The sequence below is a fragment of the Rhagoletis pomonella genome, unplaced genomic scaffold, assembly GCF_013731165.1.
Source record: "Rhagoletis pomonella isolate Grant_MI unplaced genomic scaffold, Rhpom_1.0 Rhpom_scaffold_00006, whole genome shotgun sequence".
Classification (NCBI taxonomy): Eukaryota; Metazoa; Arthropoda; class Insecta; order Diptera; family Tephritidae; genus Rhagoletis; species Rhagoletis pomonella.
In genome coordinates, this window is record NW_023458560.1 from 36929096 (window position 1) to 36941143 (window position 12048).

The following is a 12048-nucleotide window of genomic DNA, read 5'->3' on the forward strand; positions in this document are numbered from 1 at the left end:
AAGATAAAGATAAAGATAAAGATAAAGATAAAGATAAAGATAAAGATAAAGATAAAGATAAAGATAAAGATAAAGATAAAGATAAAGATAAAGATAAAGATAAAGATAAAGATAAAGATAAAGATAAAGATAAAGATAAAGATAAAGATAAAGATAAAGATACAGATACAGATACAGATACAGATACAGATACAGATACAGATACAAATACAGATACAGATACAGATACAGATACAGATACAGATATATATAGATACAGATACAGATACATATACAGATACAGATAGATACAGGTACAGATAAAAATAAAGATAAAAATAGAGATAAACACAAAAAAATAAACATAAACATAAACATACAAATAAAGATGAAGATTAAGATAAAGATCAATATAAAGATAAAGGGAAAGAACAGATAGATAGGGATAGGAATAGAGACAGAGATAAGGGCAAGGATAAATACATGGATAAGAATGGGATTGATATTGAGATTAAGAATATTATGCAGAAAAACGATCAAATAATAGGGCGAAACACTTAAGTCTCGTGTAATTATTTTAATTCAAGTTTTTTTAAGAGGAGAAAGTTTTAATTACAAACTTTTATTAAGTTTCACCTGTGTGTAATCAAATCTTGCAATTCATTTTTAATTAACTCTGCGAGGAGCTGGAGACGTGAAACTTCCAATTCAACTTCAACTTGCTCAGAACCCGATGGAAATGCAATATGAAAGATGGACTTATCCGACAGGTGGCGCAGGTGTCGATATATTTGAAAAGTCCGATATGGCTCATATTTAGAACGTATACCACTCTCATCGAAAGGAGTAACTCTACAAAAAAATTCGACCGAAAAGTGGCGCGGGTGTCGATAAATTTGGAAAATCTATATTTATGGTCCGATGTTTCACGCTTAGAACGAATAGTTTTTAAATGGAAACGACCATTAGGTCGTGCAAATGTGAAAATTCGAAGACAGATGGCGCTAACCACTTCTGTTAACAAACGCTCTTCGAAATTTCGCTTATACCAATTAATGAACTAGTCACTTTCAACCAGTCGATCGAACATTATGCTACTGGCCTTTCACTACAAGTTTACCACATACACTCACACATACATATATAGCTAGGAACGAGCTTTGGGAGTTAGCCGCTACATAGCTCTAGATACTCGCACTCGTGCGATCGTTTATCGCTTAATAAATAGTATTAGATTATTTGTTAATGTGTTTATAAACTAATATAGATGCTTTTGTGCCAACTAGGGCTACTGATGATGAGATTCCTGAAACCGGATTTCGCGGCTACTCAGAACACGGTTGGCATCCCTGTCGTCGGGGAAGCTGCGCTAGTCTTTAAGAGAAAGAGATCAAAAGCATGCAATCCGAAGGGGTAATTGCAGGCCGCAGCACAGCCTGATTAGAAAAGAGTGAACATTTCATTGGTCTTATACTCAACGCCAGAGCTCCAGCTAGCAATAAACCGGAAACGAAAATTTCAATGGACAAATGGTGCTGATGTTTGAGTCAACGCCCGACTGGGGGTTGTTCCAATCATGGTAGCGTCATTGCGTCCGCCAGCTAGCTTACAGACTAGTCGGAATAGGTCTGGAAAACCCTCTCCTGGGCAGCTCAATGGATCTGTGTGGCGGCCAAATGAATTTGTTGACTAGAAGTAGTCCAGACAATAAGTTTCCAACTCCAATGGGCTTATGCTCTGCGACAAAATAAATCTTAAATATGGTTTGAAGGGCGCATTTAAAGTTATATTTTTAGAGAAGCAAGCGGCAATACAGGTTCAGGTTAAAGTATGGCAACAGCAGATTAAAATTTTCAAATTCCGAAATTCCGGGTTTTCGCTAAGTAGTCTGCAATGGAGTGCATTAAGGTCAACAGGCCGACAATAATAAATAAACGCTGCAACTAATAAATAACACATCTTACTTGCTACTCCTCCCAAGCAAGCGGAGTCTTACAACAAACGGGTCTCAAATCCAGTTCAGGTCTAACCCACTCATTTTTATTTATTATCTCAGTTCTTTTTCAATTAACGTCTTTTAAGTTTTTTACCTCGTCATACTTTAGTTTTTTTTTTCTCCAATCATTCTTCTTCGTTTTTCTTATTTTTTTCAATTTTTTTTTTGTTTCACCCTCTTTTTTATGAAAATTAATGAGCAACTAATTTGTTAATAATTTTCTTTACACTCGCAATTTGAGCACAAGTCAACCAAACCACTTTATTAGCTATCAGCTTTCCCTGCATGCACACAAACATACATACATATCTACATATTCACGACTAGTTGGAAAAATTACCGGCTAATTGGAAAATTGTAGCGGCGATAAGGAAAACAGCAAGCAAAATTGACAAGCAAATATTTTGCTTGCGTGTTTGTTGTTGGCAATAAAAAGGGGGAAAAAAATTAGTTGTTACTCTATCTCCATTTGAAAATGAATAATTTACGCTTTTCATGCTTTTAAGTGGCATTTATGACACCAGCGCCTGGTTGGGTGGACACACAAAGCACAACACATGCGCATGCTTAGAGCCAGAGGTACGTATGTATGTATGTAGATACAGGATAGACACAAACATGCGTGTGGAGTGACAAATGTGGGCCACACACACAGCTCCTAGGAGTCGCTTGGCGGATTGCCAAGTTTTTAGAAAATTATTTTTTGTGCTTGGAATGGCTGCAGTAATGGCGTACCAAATAAAATAAAAATAAACAAATTGCTTTTTTTTATTTTTGTGAGGTTTTTCATCAATAAAATGGTTGTAGGTAAAGTTAGCTTGTTCGAAATCTAATTAGAATTTAAAATGTTGCAAAAAAAATTTTAGAAAAATTTTTGGTATGCAGTTTTATGGCTCGTGACAAGTGCAAGTTTTAAACAATTTTTAATTTTCTGACGATGTTATGTATTTTCTTTCACATACGCCTTAAATTTTTGCTTGAAATTTTAACAAAAGAAAATTATTAGAAATCAACGCGATTTGTTAACGACTTGAAACTTGCGCTAAAATCTGATAGGCCATAAAATTGTATATCTAAAATTGTATAAACAATTAATTTTTGTGGAAATTTTGTATAACATTTAAAATTTTTTTGCATTTTTTTTTCGTTTTAGCACTAAAATATTTTATATGTATACAGAAATAAATACAAATTGAAAAATCGGGGCTCCACAATTCTATTTTAAATCGTATCAAGTAAATGAAAGAAGAAAATAATAATAAAATCGGTTAAAAAATAAGGCTTTGGACTAACGTACAAATGGACAAATGTAGAAAAATATACAAGTGGTCATAATTTGTTGAAACTTTACACCTACAAGGATTACTTTACGGTGATTCTAAAGTTTAAATCAGTTTTTATACCGGTTATCAATTTCGAAAAACCCGGGTTTTTAGTACCGGTTACCAAAATTGAAAAAAGTGTAAACTATGCGGTACAAGTATTTCTAAACTGATATGGATACATTAGAGTCTTCGATTATTCACCTTTTGCCAAAACCGGGTTTCGAGTTATTCGAAAAAATACAATAAAAAACCGGTTGCTGATTTTAAAATTAATAAAAACCAGGAAAACCGGTATTATTTTACATAGTTTTTACAGTTTTATACAGTTTTTAAGTTAGAAAAGCAAAATAAGTACAAAGTGGTTTTAGATCAAAATTATAACGATTAAAAATCAGTGAAAAATTCACATTTGGTCTTATTTTAAATGTTTTTTTAATACCTTATCGCAAATTTACAACAACAAACTTTTTATTAAGAATTTTTAGAAAAAAATGAAATATGCAGTTTTATAGGCAATTTTCAAGTGGCCAAGAAATCGCGTTGATAATTTTTATTCCTTGCGGTGTCACGCAAAAAAATTTTCAAAAATCAACGCAAATTCTTTTTCTTAAAAATTCTTAGTAAAGTTTGTTTTTGTTTTAAAATTTTGTTGAATTTTTCTAATTTTTTTTTTAAGTTTGAAATTCGGACTTATTTACCAACCGCAAAAAGTTATCAAAAATCAATGCAAATGCTTTCTCAAAAAATTCTTAGTAAAAAGTTTTTTTTAAATTTTGTTATTTTTATAATTTTTTTAAAAAGTTTGAAATATGGACTTTTTAATTTTTAATTATTATTATTTTCATAAAAAAATAATAATAATTAAACAGACAGAAGACAAGTAATTTTTAAGCAAAAAACAAAACCGACTTTAATTCTCATTTACAAATTTAAGATTATCCTTAATTTCTTCATGATTCGGTGATCAGTTTTAAACCAAATTAATATGGGACCACCTGTGAGGTAACACCTTATAGTAATCGGTTAACGTGGTCCAAACTTATGCGGTAACATACATACAAAAAAAAATATGCATATATACATATATACCAAAACGGCCGGGGTTCACACTTCATGTGTTTGATTTGTTTAAAATTTTTAGGGTTGATACATAAACATAAATAATAAATAAATATGAAATTTGAGCTTGATTAATACATTTTTAAAAACTTTTCAGCACAAAAACAAAAACAAATCAAATTTAATAGATTTCCAAATATCTCGAGAGCGGGGTTAGGAAAAAATTAAAAAAAAAATCACACATACACACACCGAAATTCTCTATAAAAAGAAATATTCTTAAAATTTTTTTCTTGAAACATTTTTTCACATACAAATTTTTTAATAAAAAAAATTAGTTTTTGAAAATATGCCATCTCAAAAAAAAAATTAAAAAAGAATCACAATGGAAGCTCTGAGTATTGCGCAATATTTAAGTATATTATTATGGGGTGCACTCTACAGTAATTTGAGTTTGTATTTTTTTTACACCGAAGTTGAGTAAAATTAGTACATTACAAATTTACAAATTTTTTTTATTTTTTTGAGTATGCAGTTTTGTAGTCCGTTAAATTTTTGTATAGTAAAGTGCAATTCTTAAGCGATTGTAAAAATATATTAAAAATCAAGGCAATTTTGCAGTAGCTTAAAAGTTGCACTTTATTATTTAAAAAATTCTTAAATTTGTATTGTACTCATTTTACTAAACTTCGGTTTAAAAAAAATCATAACTCAAATAATTGTAGAGTGCACCCCATGATACTATACTTAAATATTGCGCAATACTCAGAGCTACCATTGTGATTTTTTTCAACTTTTTTTTTTGAGACAGCATATTTTCAAAAACTAATTTTTTTATCAATAAATTTGTATGTGAAAAATTTTTCAAGATAAAAAATTGTTTTTAATATATTTTTATAGAGAATTTTGGTGTGTGTATATGTGATTTTTTTCAATTTTTTTTTCTCCCCCGTTCTCAAGACATTTGGAAAACTAATGAATCGATTTGTTTTTGTTTTTGGCCTGTACGAATAAAAGTAAGTAGTTGCTTTTTCTTAAAATTTCAGACCTTTTACTCGATTTGTTCAAACAAAATTGAAGTAAAATGTATGAAATTTTAAGCAAAAGCAATTACTTATTTTTATTCATACGGCCCTTTGTGTCGTAAAGTTTTTAAAAATGTTTTAATCAAGCTCAAATTTCATATTTATTTATTAGTTATGTTTATGCATCAACCCTAAAAATTTGGAAAAAAAAATCAAACATATGAAGTGTGAACTCCGTACGTTTTGGTACGGAACGCCCCATATATATGTACATACATACATATGTATATTCCGAATAGATAACCTTTCTCCTTTTTGTGAAGTCGGTTAAAAAATAGCCCAAACTAGTCAAAATATTGACTCCCTATTATTTTTCACATGACTTTTTGTACATACATACATACATGCATTCTTACATACATATGTATGTATGATTATATGTAGGAATTTTCTTTCAATATAAGCAATTTAGTACACTAAAAATATCCAAAGAAAGATTTAAACTTTTCTGGGTAGGTGGTACTCATAATAAAATGTTTTAAAGACTTTCGGCTGCTTAGTTGCATTACAGAAGATTAATAAAACAACCTAAATAAAAGTATGTACTATATCAATTATTAAAATAAAATTAAAAAATAAAAATTTTAAATTAAAAAAAAAAAAGTTGTTCTCGCCCGAGCAGGGACTTGAACCCTGGACCCTTGGATTAAAAGTCCAATGCTCTACCGACTGAGCTACCCGGGCACATGTATGACAGTTGGCAAATGCGGCATATCAGCACAAGCAAGGCAACACAACACAGCCAGCGAAACGAGTTTGTTTGCTCATACGACTGCTAGCTCAGCTCGTTCATTTACTCGTTGCGTTTGGTAACGAAATAAGTATGTTAGCTTGTATGTACGTACATACATATGTATATGTCATTTGAAATCACGAAAGCAAAGCTGTGCGAACGCTAGATATTTTTTTTTACTCTTCCCTTTTACTGATTTGTTTATTTAAACAAAATATTATGAAAATTATAGGAATTTGAATAGAGAAAAAAATTGTTGTTTTTTAATAAAATGAAAGAGATATACATATGTACATATATGTATGTGCAAGAAAGATAAATGCCAAATAAGTAGTTATTTGAAACTGAAAGCTATTAAAAAAAAATACTGCAATAAACTAATTCTGGTATTAAAAACAATGAAAAAAATTAAAAAAAAATTAACTCATCTTTATGAGACAGGTTCCACCGAGATTTGAACTCGGGTCGCAGGATTCAGAGTCCTGAGTGCTAACCACTACACCATGGAACCGTTGACCGCCTCGCGCGCCAAGAGTGATGCCACGGTGATGTGGTAAATACTTGAGGGAGGCGCAGTCAAAACAGGCAAGATACATACATATGTACATATGTATGTAGGTATACCTTTGTTATGTTATGTTATGTATACATATGTTATTTAGCTTATGTATCATAGTTGCGTTCCCTAACTCGCAAGTACCTAGTTGCTTTACAGGAATTTACCGGAAAGCGTTCCCGTACTCGGTGCTCTGGCTTCTTTTGCTTTTTGACAGTTTTACAGGTTTTAACCAAGAAATATTGGGGAACGCAGCTTATGTTTGTTAGTACCAACCTGTCTGATTAACAGTGTACATATCTATTAGAGTGGTCCAAAAACAATAAAGTCAGAATTTTAATGCCGCCACCGCATAGGATTGTTCTGAACGGAAAGAAATATACCCTTATTTTTTTTATTTTGAAATCAAAAAATATTAAAGGAGTGCTCACAGCGCTCAAAGTTTTCTATGTATTCCATATGGGGGAAAAAAAAACACTTTTCGTAGAAATGGTATAAAATTCTTGAAAATCAATATTTTTCGATTGGAAAACTGTGGTTCTCTTCAGAAGACTTCCAGTATTAATATCCAATTGTTTATTTAACCATTTTTTAATATTAAAGACTTTTTATTGGTCCCCCATAGCATTTTCTGGGGGTTTTGGAGGAGCTATAAAATATAGTTACCATGAAAAAATGGTTAAAGAAACAATTGGGTATTATTACTGGGAATCTCCTGAAGATAAGCATAGTTTTTTGATCGAAAAATGTTGATTTTCCAGAATTCTACACTATTTCTACGAAAAGTTGTTTTTTTCGAGTTGACTTGAGTGCTTGGCCTGTAGAAGTGCAAACTGGTCTTATTTTTTCTAAAAGAGTTGCCACCTAATGAACAATTAAATTCCAAATATTTAATATTCAATGCCCTCATATCCGTAGATGGCAGATTACAAGGTTTGGACTGCAGACGTGCAATAAGGTTTAACTTTTTTGGAAAATAGTTGCCACCCTTTAAAAAATTCTAATTATTTAAAAATATTCAAATTATTTCAAAAAATAAATCAATTATTACAAATCCATTTGTCTATATCTATCTCGATTCGTTTCGGCTATTACAAACAACCGTTATGTGAACAAAATTATAATACCCTTGTGCACATGTGCGCTCCGGTGTAATAATGTGTTTCTATTTAAAAAATTAAATTTAAAAATTACAATAAAAAACTTAAATAAAAAGGGCACTTAAAAAATTAAAATAAAAAACCCAAATAAAAAAATACTTAAAAAAAAATTAAAAATATATCCTCTGTCCGAGATTTGAATTCGGATCTCTCGCACGGCGCTCCAGAGCTTTGCTCTTAACAAAATGTTTGAAAGCGAACGAAGGGCTTTGTTGTGTTTGAAAATTTCATTTTGATAAGATAAATTTAAGCATTCGAAATAGATAACACCTGTGGCGTGAGTGTTGTGAGGAAAAGTAATCGTATATATTTATTGTATATCAGTAATAATCTGCATTTATCACACCAATACTAGCAATCAACACAGGCAAGTGTGAAGAAGTTTGCAGCCGTTTTCAATAAATTTATAAATTTCCAAGTAATAATGAGTTTTTTCAATTTATAAACAAATCTTATTGAAGTAATAATAATAAAAACCAATAACACGTGCATACAAAAATATAAATTTGCTATAACAACAAAACAAATATAATTATCACACACTTGAGCGCAAATAAGACTAAGGATTTTTATTTATTTTTTTTTTTGCGAACCCTATCAGCTATTATTATTTTTTATTGATATTGTTGTTGTTATTGTTGTTGTTATTGTTAACGTGATTGCCGCAAGTATCGATTCTTAGAAATCGACCATTTGTGCTAGGGAAAAGAGTAATAAAATCGAATGTGTGCAGAATTATCAATAGTCAATTTTTATGTTGTCTTTTTTATATTTACTTTCTTATTTATTGCTTGGGAAAATGCAGCAACTTTTGTTGCGTACACCACGGTCAGCTCAGCTAGGAATAAATTGCACAGAAATTTTGCATAGCTATGCAGCACTGCACCAACAGCAACAACTAACAGACAGTAGTTTGTCAGCGCACTTGCCACAACGCACTGTGGTTCATGGGCGCAAAAAATTCAAAAATATTAAAACTTAAATAAATACTGTTTTTTTTAAATATTTTTTCTGCTTGTTTAATTGCATGAGGGTTCTGAAAAAGTGAATCTAATTTATTTTTATGCTATATACTTTTCAGGAAAAATCGACTCATTTGAAAACTGTGATAGTTTTTGAAAATTCGAAATTTAAACCCCATATGGCGTCCAAGATTTAAATAAATAAATGAGTTATTATTTTTTATACGAAATTTGTGATTTCCACAAATTCGAACCTAAATAGCCTTATTTAAAAAAGAGAAAACTGAAGTTTTGGAAATGACGAATTTCGTATATAAAAAAAAAATCTTAAAAATCTATGACAGTTAATTTGACAGTTATCAAATGAAAAAGTTTGAATGCGATATAAAACTCGAGAGCCCTAAAAACTAGTACGTTTAATTCTTGGGCAATTTTCCTTATTTCTTGAGAAATTGACAGCCGATTTGACAGCTGGCAACTTTCAAGGTTTTAATTTGACGTTAAATTCGTGACTAGCGTGTCTGGAGCCCTTATCAGTAGCATTTAAAAAATAAGTTTCTTATTTTGAGAAAAATTTACTGTCCATTTGACAGCTGTCAACTGCCGAAGTTTTAATTTAATATAAAATTCGTGACTAGCATGACTAAAAACCTAATCAGTGGCATTTTCAAAAGGATTTTCATATTTTTGGAGAAATTGGTAGTTTATTTGACAGCTGTCAACTATCGAACAATAAATTTAATGACATATTCGGGTTTAGTACCATGATCCTGCAGTTTTATTGAAATGGTAACAGCCCTTCTAATTTTTCGCGTAAAACATGCCTTCTCCGACCACTGTGCGCTGTGTGAATGATTTTGATAATCCCTTAGGATTTTCATATTATATATATATTTTTTTAAAAGGTTTTAAACGAAGTGTAAAAGATAAATATTCCGGTTACCATATTTTTACTGACACTAAAACAGTTAAACAAAAGAAAATAGATGGGACAGCAAAGGGTTAAGAGGCCTAAAAAAGCTCTACACACTTACGGGTGGGTTTCTATATTTCACTATTATACATACATATATGTATACACTCTTTACAACTAGATAGAAGTAAAATCAGCTGCCTATTTGACTGCTTCAGGACTTTAAAGGTACTTATTCCCCCACAAACTTTTTGCAATCTTTATAAATTAAATAAAGTTTCTTACATTGTTCACCAATAAACTTTGTGTTGTCGTGGTTCGATTGTGGAAAGACGCATACCAACGTTAGAACGGTTAGAACATAAAAAGGGTTGCCACATGTTAAAAAATTAATTTACATAAATTTAATAGAATTAATAGAATATGGTCATCGCTCAATATGATTTTGCCAGTGTTGTATTTCTCAACTACATGTAGAAGGGTTGCCACCTGTTTAAAAAATCAAATTCAACTTAAATTAAGGGAATAGGTAATTGAAATGTCTACCACAACATGGGTGACAGACAAAAGTGGTTTAAGAAAAGTGGTTTTAGTATGAAAATATTTTGAACAGGGTTTCCAATTCTTTTCAAAAATTCGTCCGCACTTTCTATTCGCCATTTTGCATTTTCAAAAGCTGGCATCGGATGCATAATCAGCGTCCATAAAAACCCCGGAATAACGAGTTTCAAGAATATCCGGTGAATTCTTCCGCCATATTGGATCCGCCATTTTGAATTTCTTTGGTCTAACTTAAAATTCATTGTATGTGTCCCCAAAAACCTCCCGAGTTACAAGTTTTGTGTATCTAAATATATTAAAAAGTGACGAGGTTAGGTAAGGTTAGCTTAAGCTGGCAGCTCTGAAAAAGAGTTCACTCGGAGGCCAAAATGGCCCAACGCGAAGCCCAAGGGGTTACCCCCTGCCTATTTTAACATGTCTTTGATCCTCTAGCAAATCCCAGCAGTAGTTTCAGTGGAGCTTTGCCTAAGATATCCAGGCTCTCAAAGAAGCGGTCCTTCAAAAATTTGTGGCGTTTTATTCGGAGTGCTCTTCCCTTGCAGAGGAAAGGCTGGACGGTTTCCATCCCCTGCTCATCTCTGGAGATTCTGCAGAAATCGTTATACGGGTCATCGAAACTGGCGGCCATATGGCTAATGTTTGGCTTTGAGAACTTTAATAAACTCCGTGTTTTTCGTTTTCCGTTCGTCGTCGTGGCCAGAGCGAGCGCGGTAGGGCGCAGGTGTTTAAATTATTCCACCTATTGTTGGTGGCTTCCCTCTTCACTCTCTCAATTTCTGGAAACAGAAGTCGCAGGGGAGGCTTTAAGATCTGGATTGCTCCCCGAAGTGCCATCTAGTGTCGTCGTCGTCGACTATGTCCCGGCACCCAGTAAAGATTGATTATTTATATAGGACTGTCTCAGAGATAACTCCTGAGAGAAGACGCCAAATCCAGTTCCAAAAGCGACAAAGATATTGAATTTTTTTCTGCTTTGCGTACAACTGGAACCATAGTGCGACGCTGCGAGTGCGTTTGTATGTTTGTACGTTTTTGTATGTAACCACCAGTTGTTTGCGCATGCGTAGCAAATTATGCAGCAACGCCAAACTGCATACAGCAAACGGTAAGGGGCAAGCGGCAACGACGCATATTCTCATCAGCGAAATGGTAATCGGCAATTGGCAATTGGCAATCGACAATCGTTGTCGTCGACAACCACTTTTCCAGGCGGTGCGGCGTGGTTAGGCGGTTAGGGTGGTGGCGTTGCTGGTACTGCTGCACTGTCTAGCTTGGCGATTTGTTTATTTGCAACTACTCATGTGCTTTTGCCTGTTTGTCTGTATGTATGTACATATGTATTTATTGAAGCACGTTTGGGCAGCTATTTAGTATGCAGCAAGTGGCGTTGCACAAACGACAACAACAACGGCAAATTGGAGCACGTGCAAATTACAAATTGTTTATTGCATTTATGAGACACTGGAGCATGACAAAACCAGCAGCAGTAGCAACAACCACAATCACAACAACAACAACAACAACAACAACAACGAATAGTCGAAGTCGAACAAGTGCGTAACGAAATTTGATTTTTTATTGCATTTTAAATGTTATTGCTTGTTGAATAGGCAATAAAAACAATTCGCGATTTGAATGCGAAAATGTCGATTAGTTCGATTGGCTGGGAAAAAACAAATTTGCAATGAGACACGTAAAATATCAAGTGCATGCATTTGC

The 12048-nt window shown here is 32.6% G+C and overlaps 1 protein-coding gene and 2 non-coding genes across 3 annotated transcripts in view; all 3 read right to left on the minus strand.

The window, feature by feature from the left end:
• LOC118740683 (bone morphogenetic protein receptor type-1B-like) overlaps positions 1 to 12048 on the minus strand; it is a 740115-nt gene that overhangs the window by 294581 nt on the left and 433486 nt on the right. The gene's annotated exons all lie outside the window — the stretch shown is intronic.
• On the minus strand, positions 6056 to 6128 carry Trnak-uuu. The gene has a single exon. It is a non-coding gene; the product is annotated as a tRNA-Lys (tRNA).
• Positions 6617 to 6688, minus strand: Trnaq-cug. The gene has a single exon. It is a non-coding gene; the product is annotated as a tRNA-Gln (tRNA).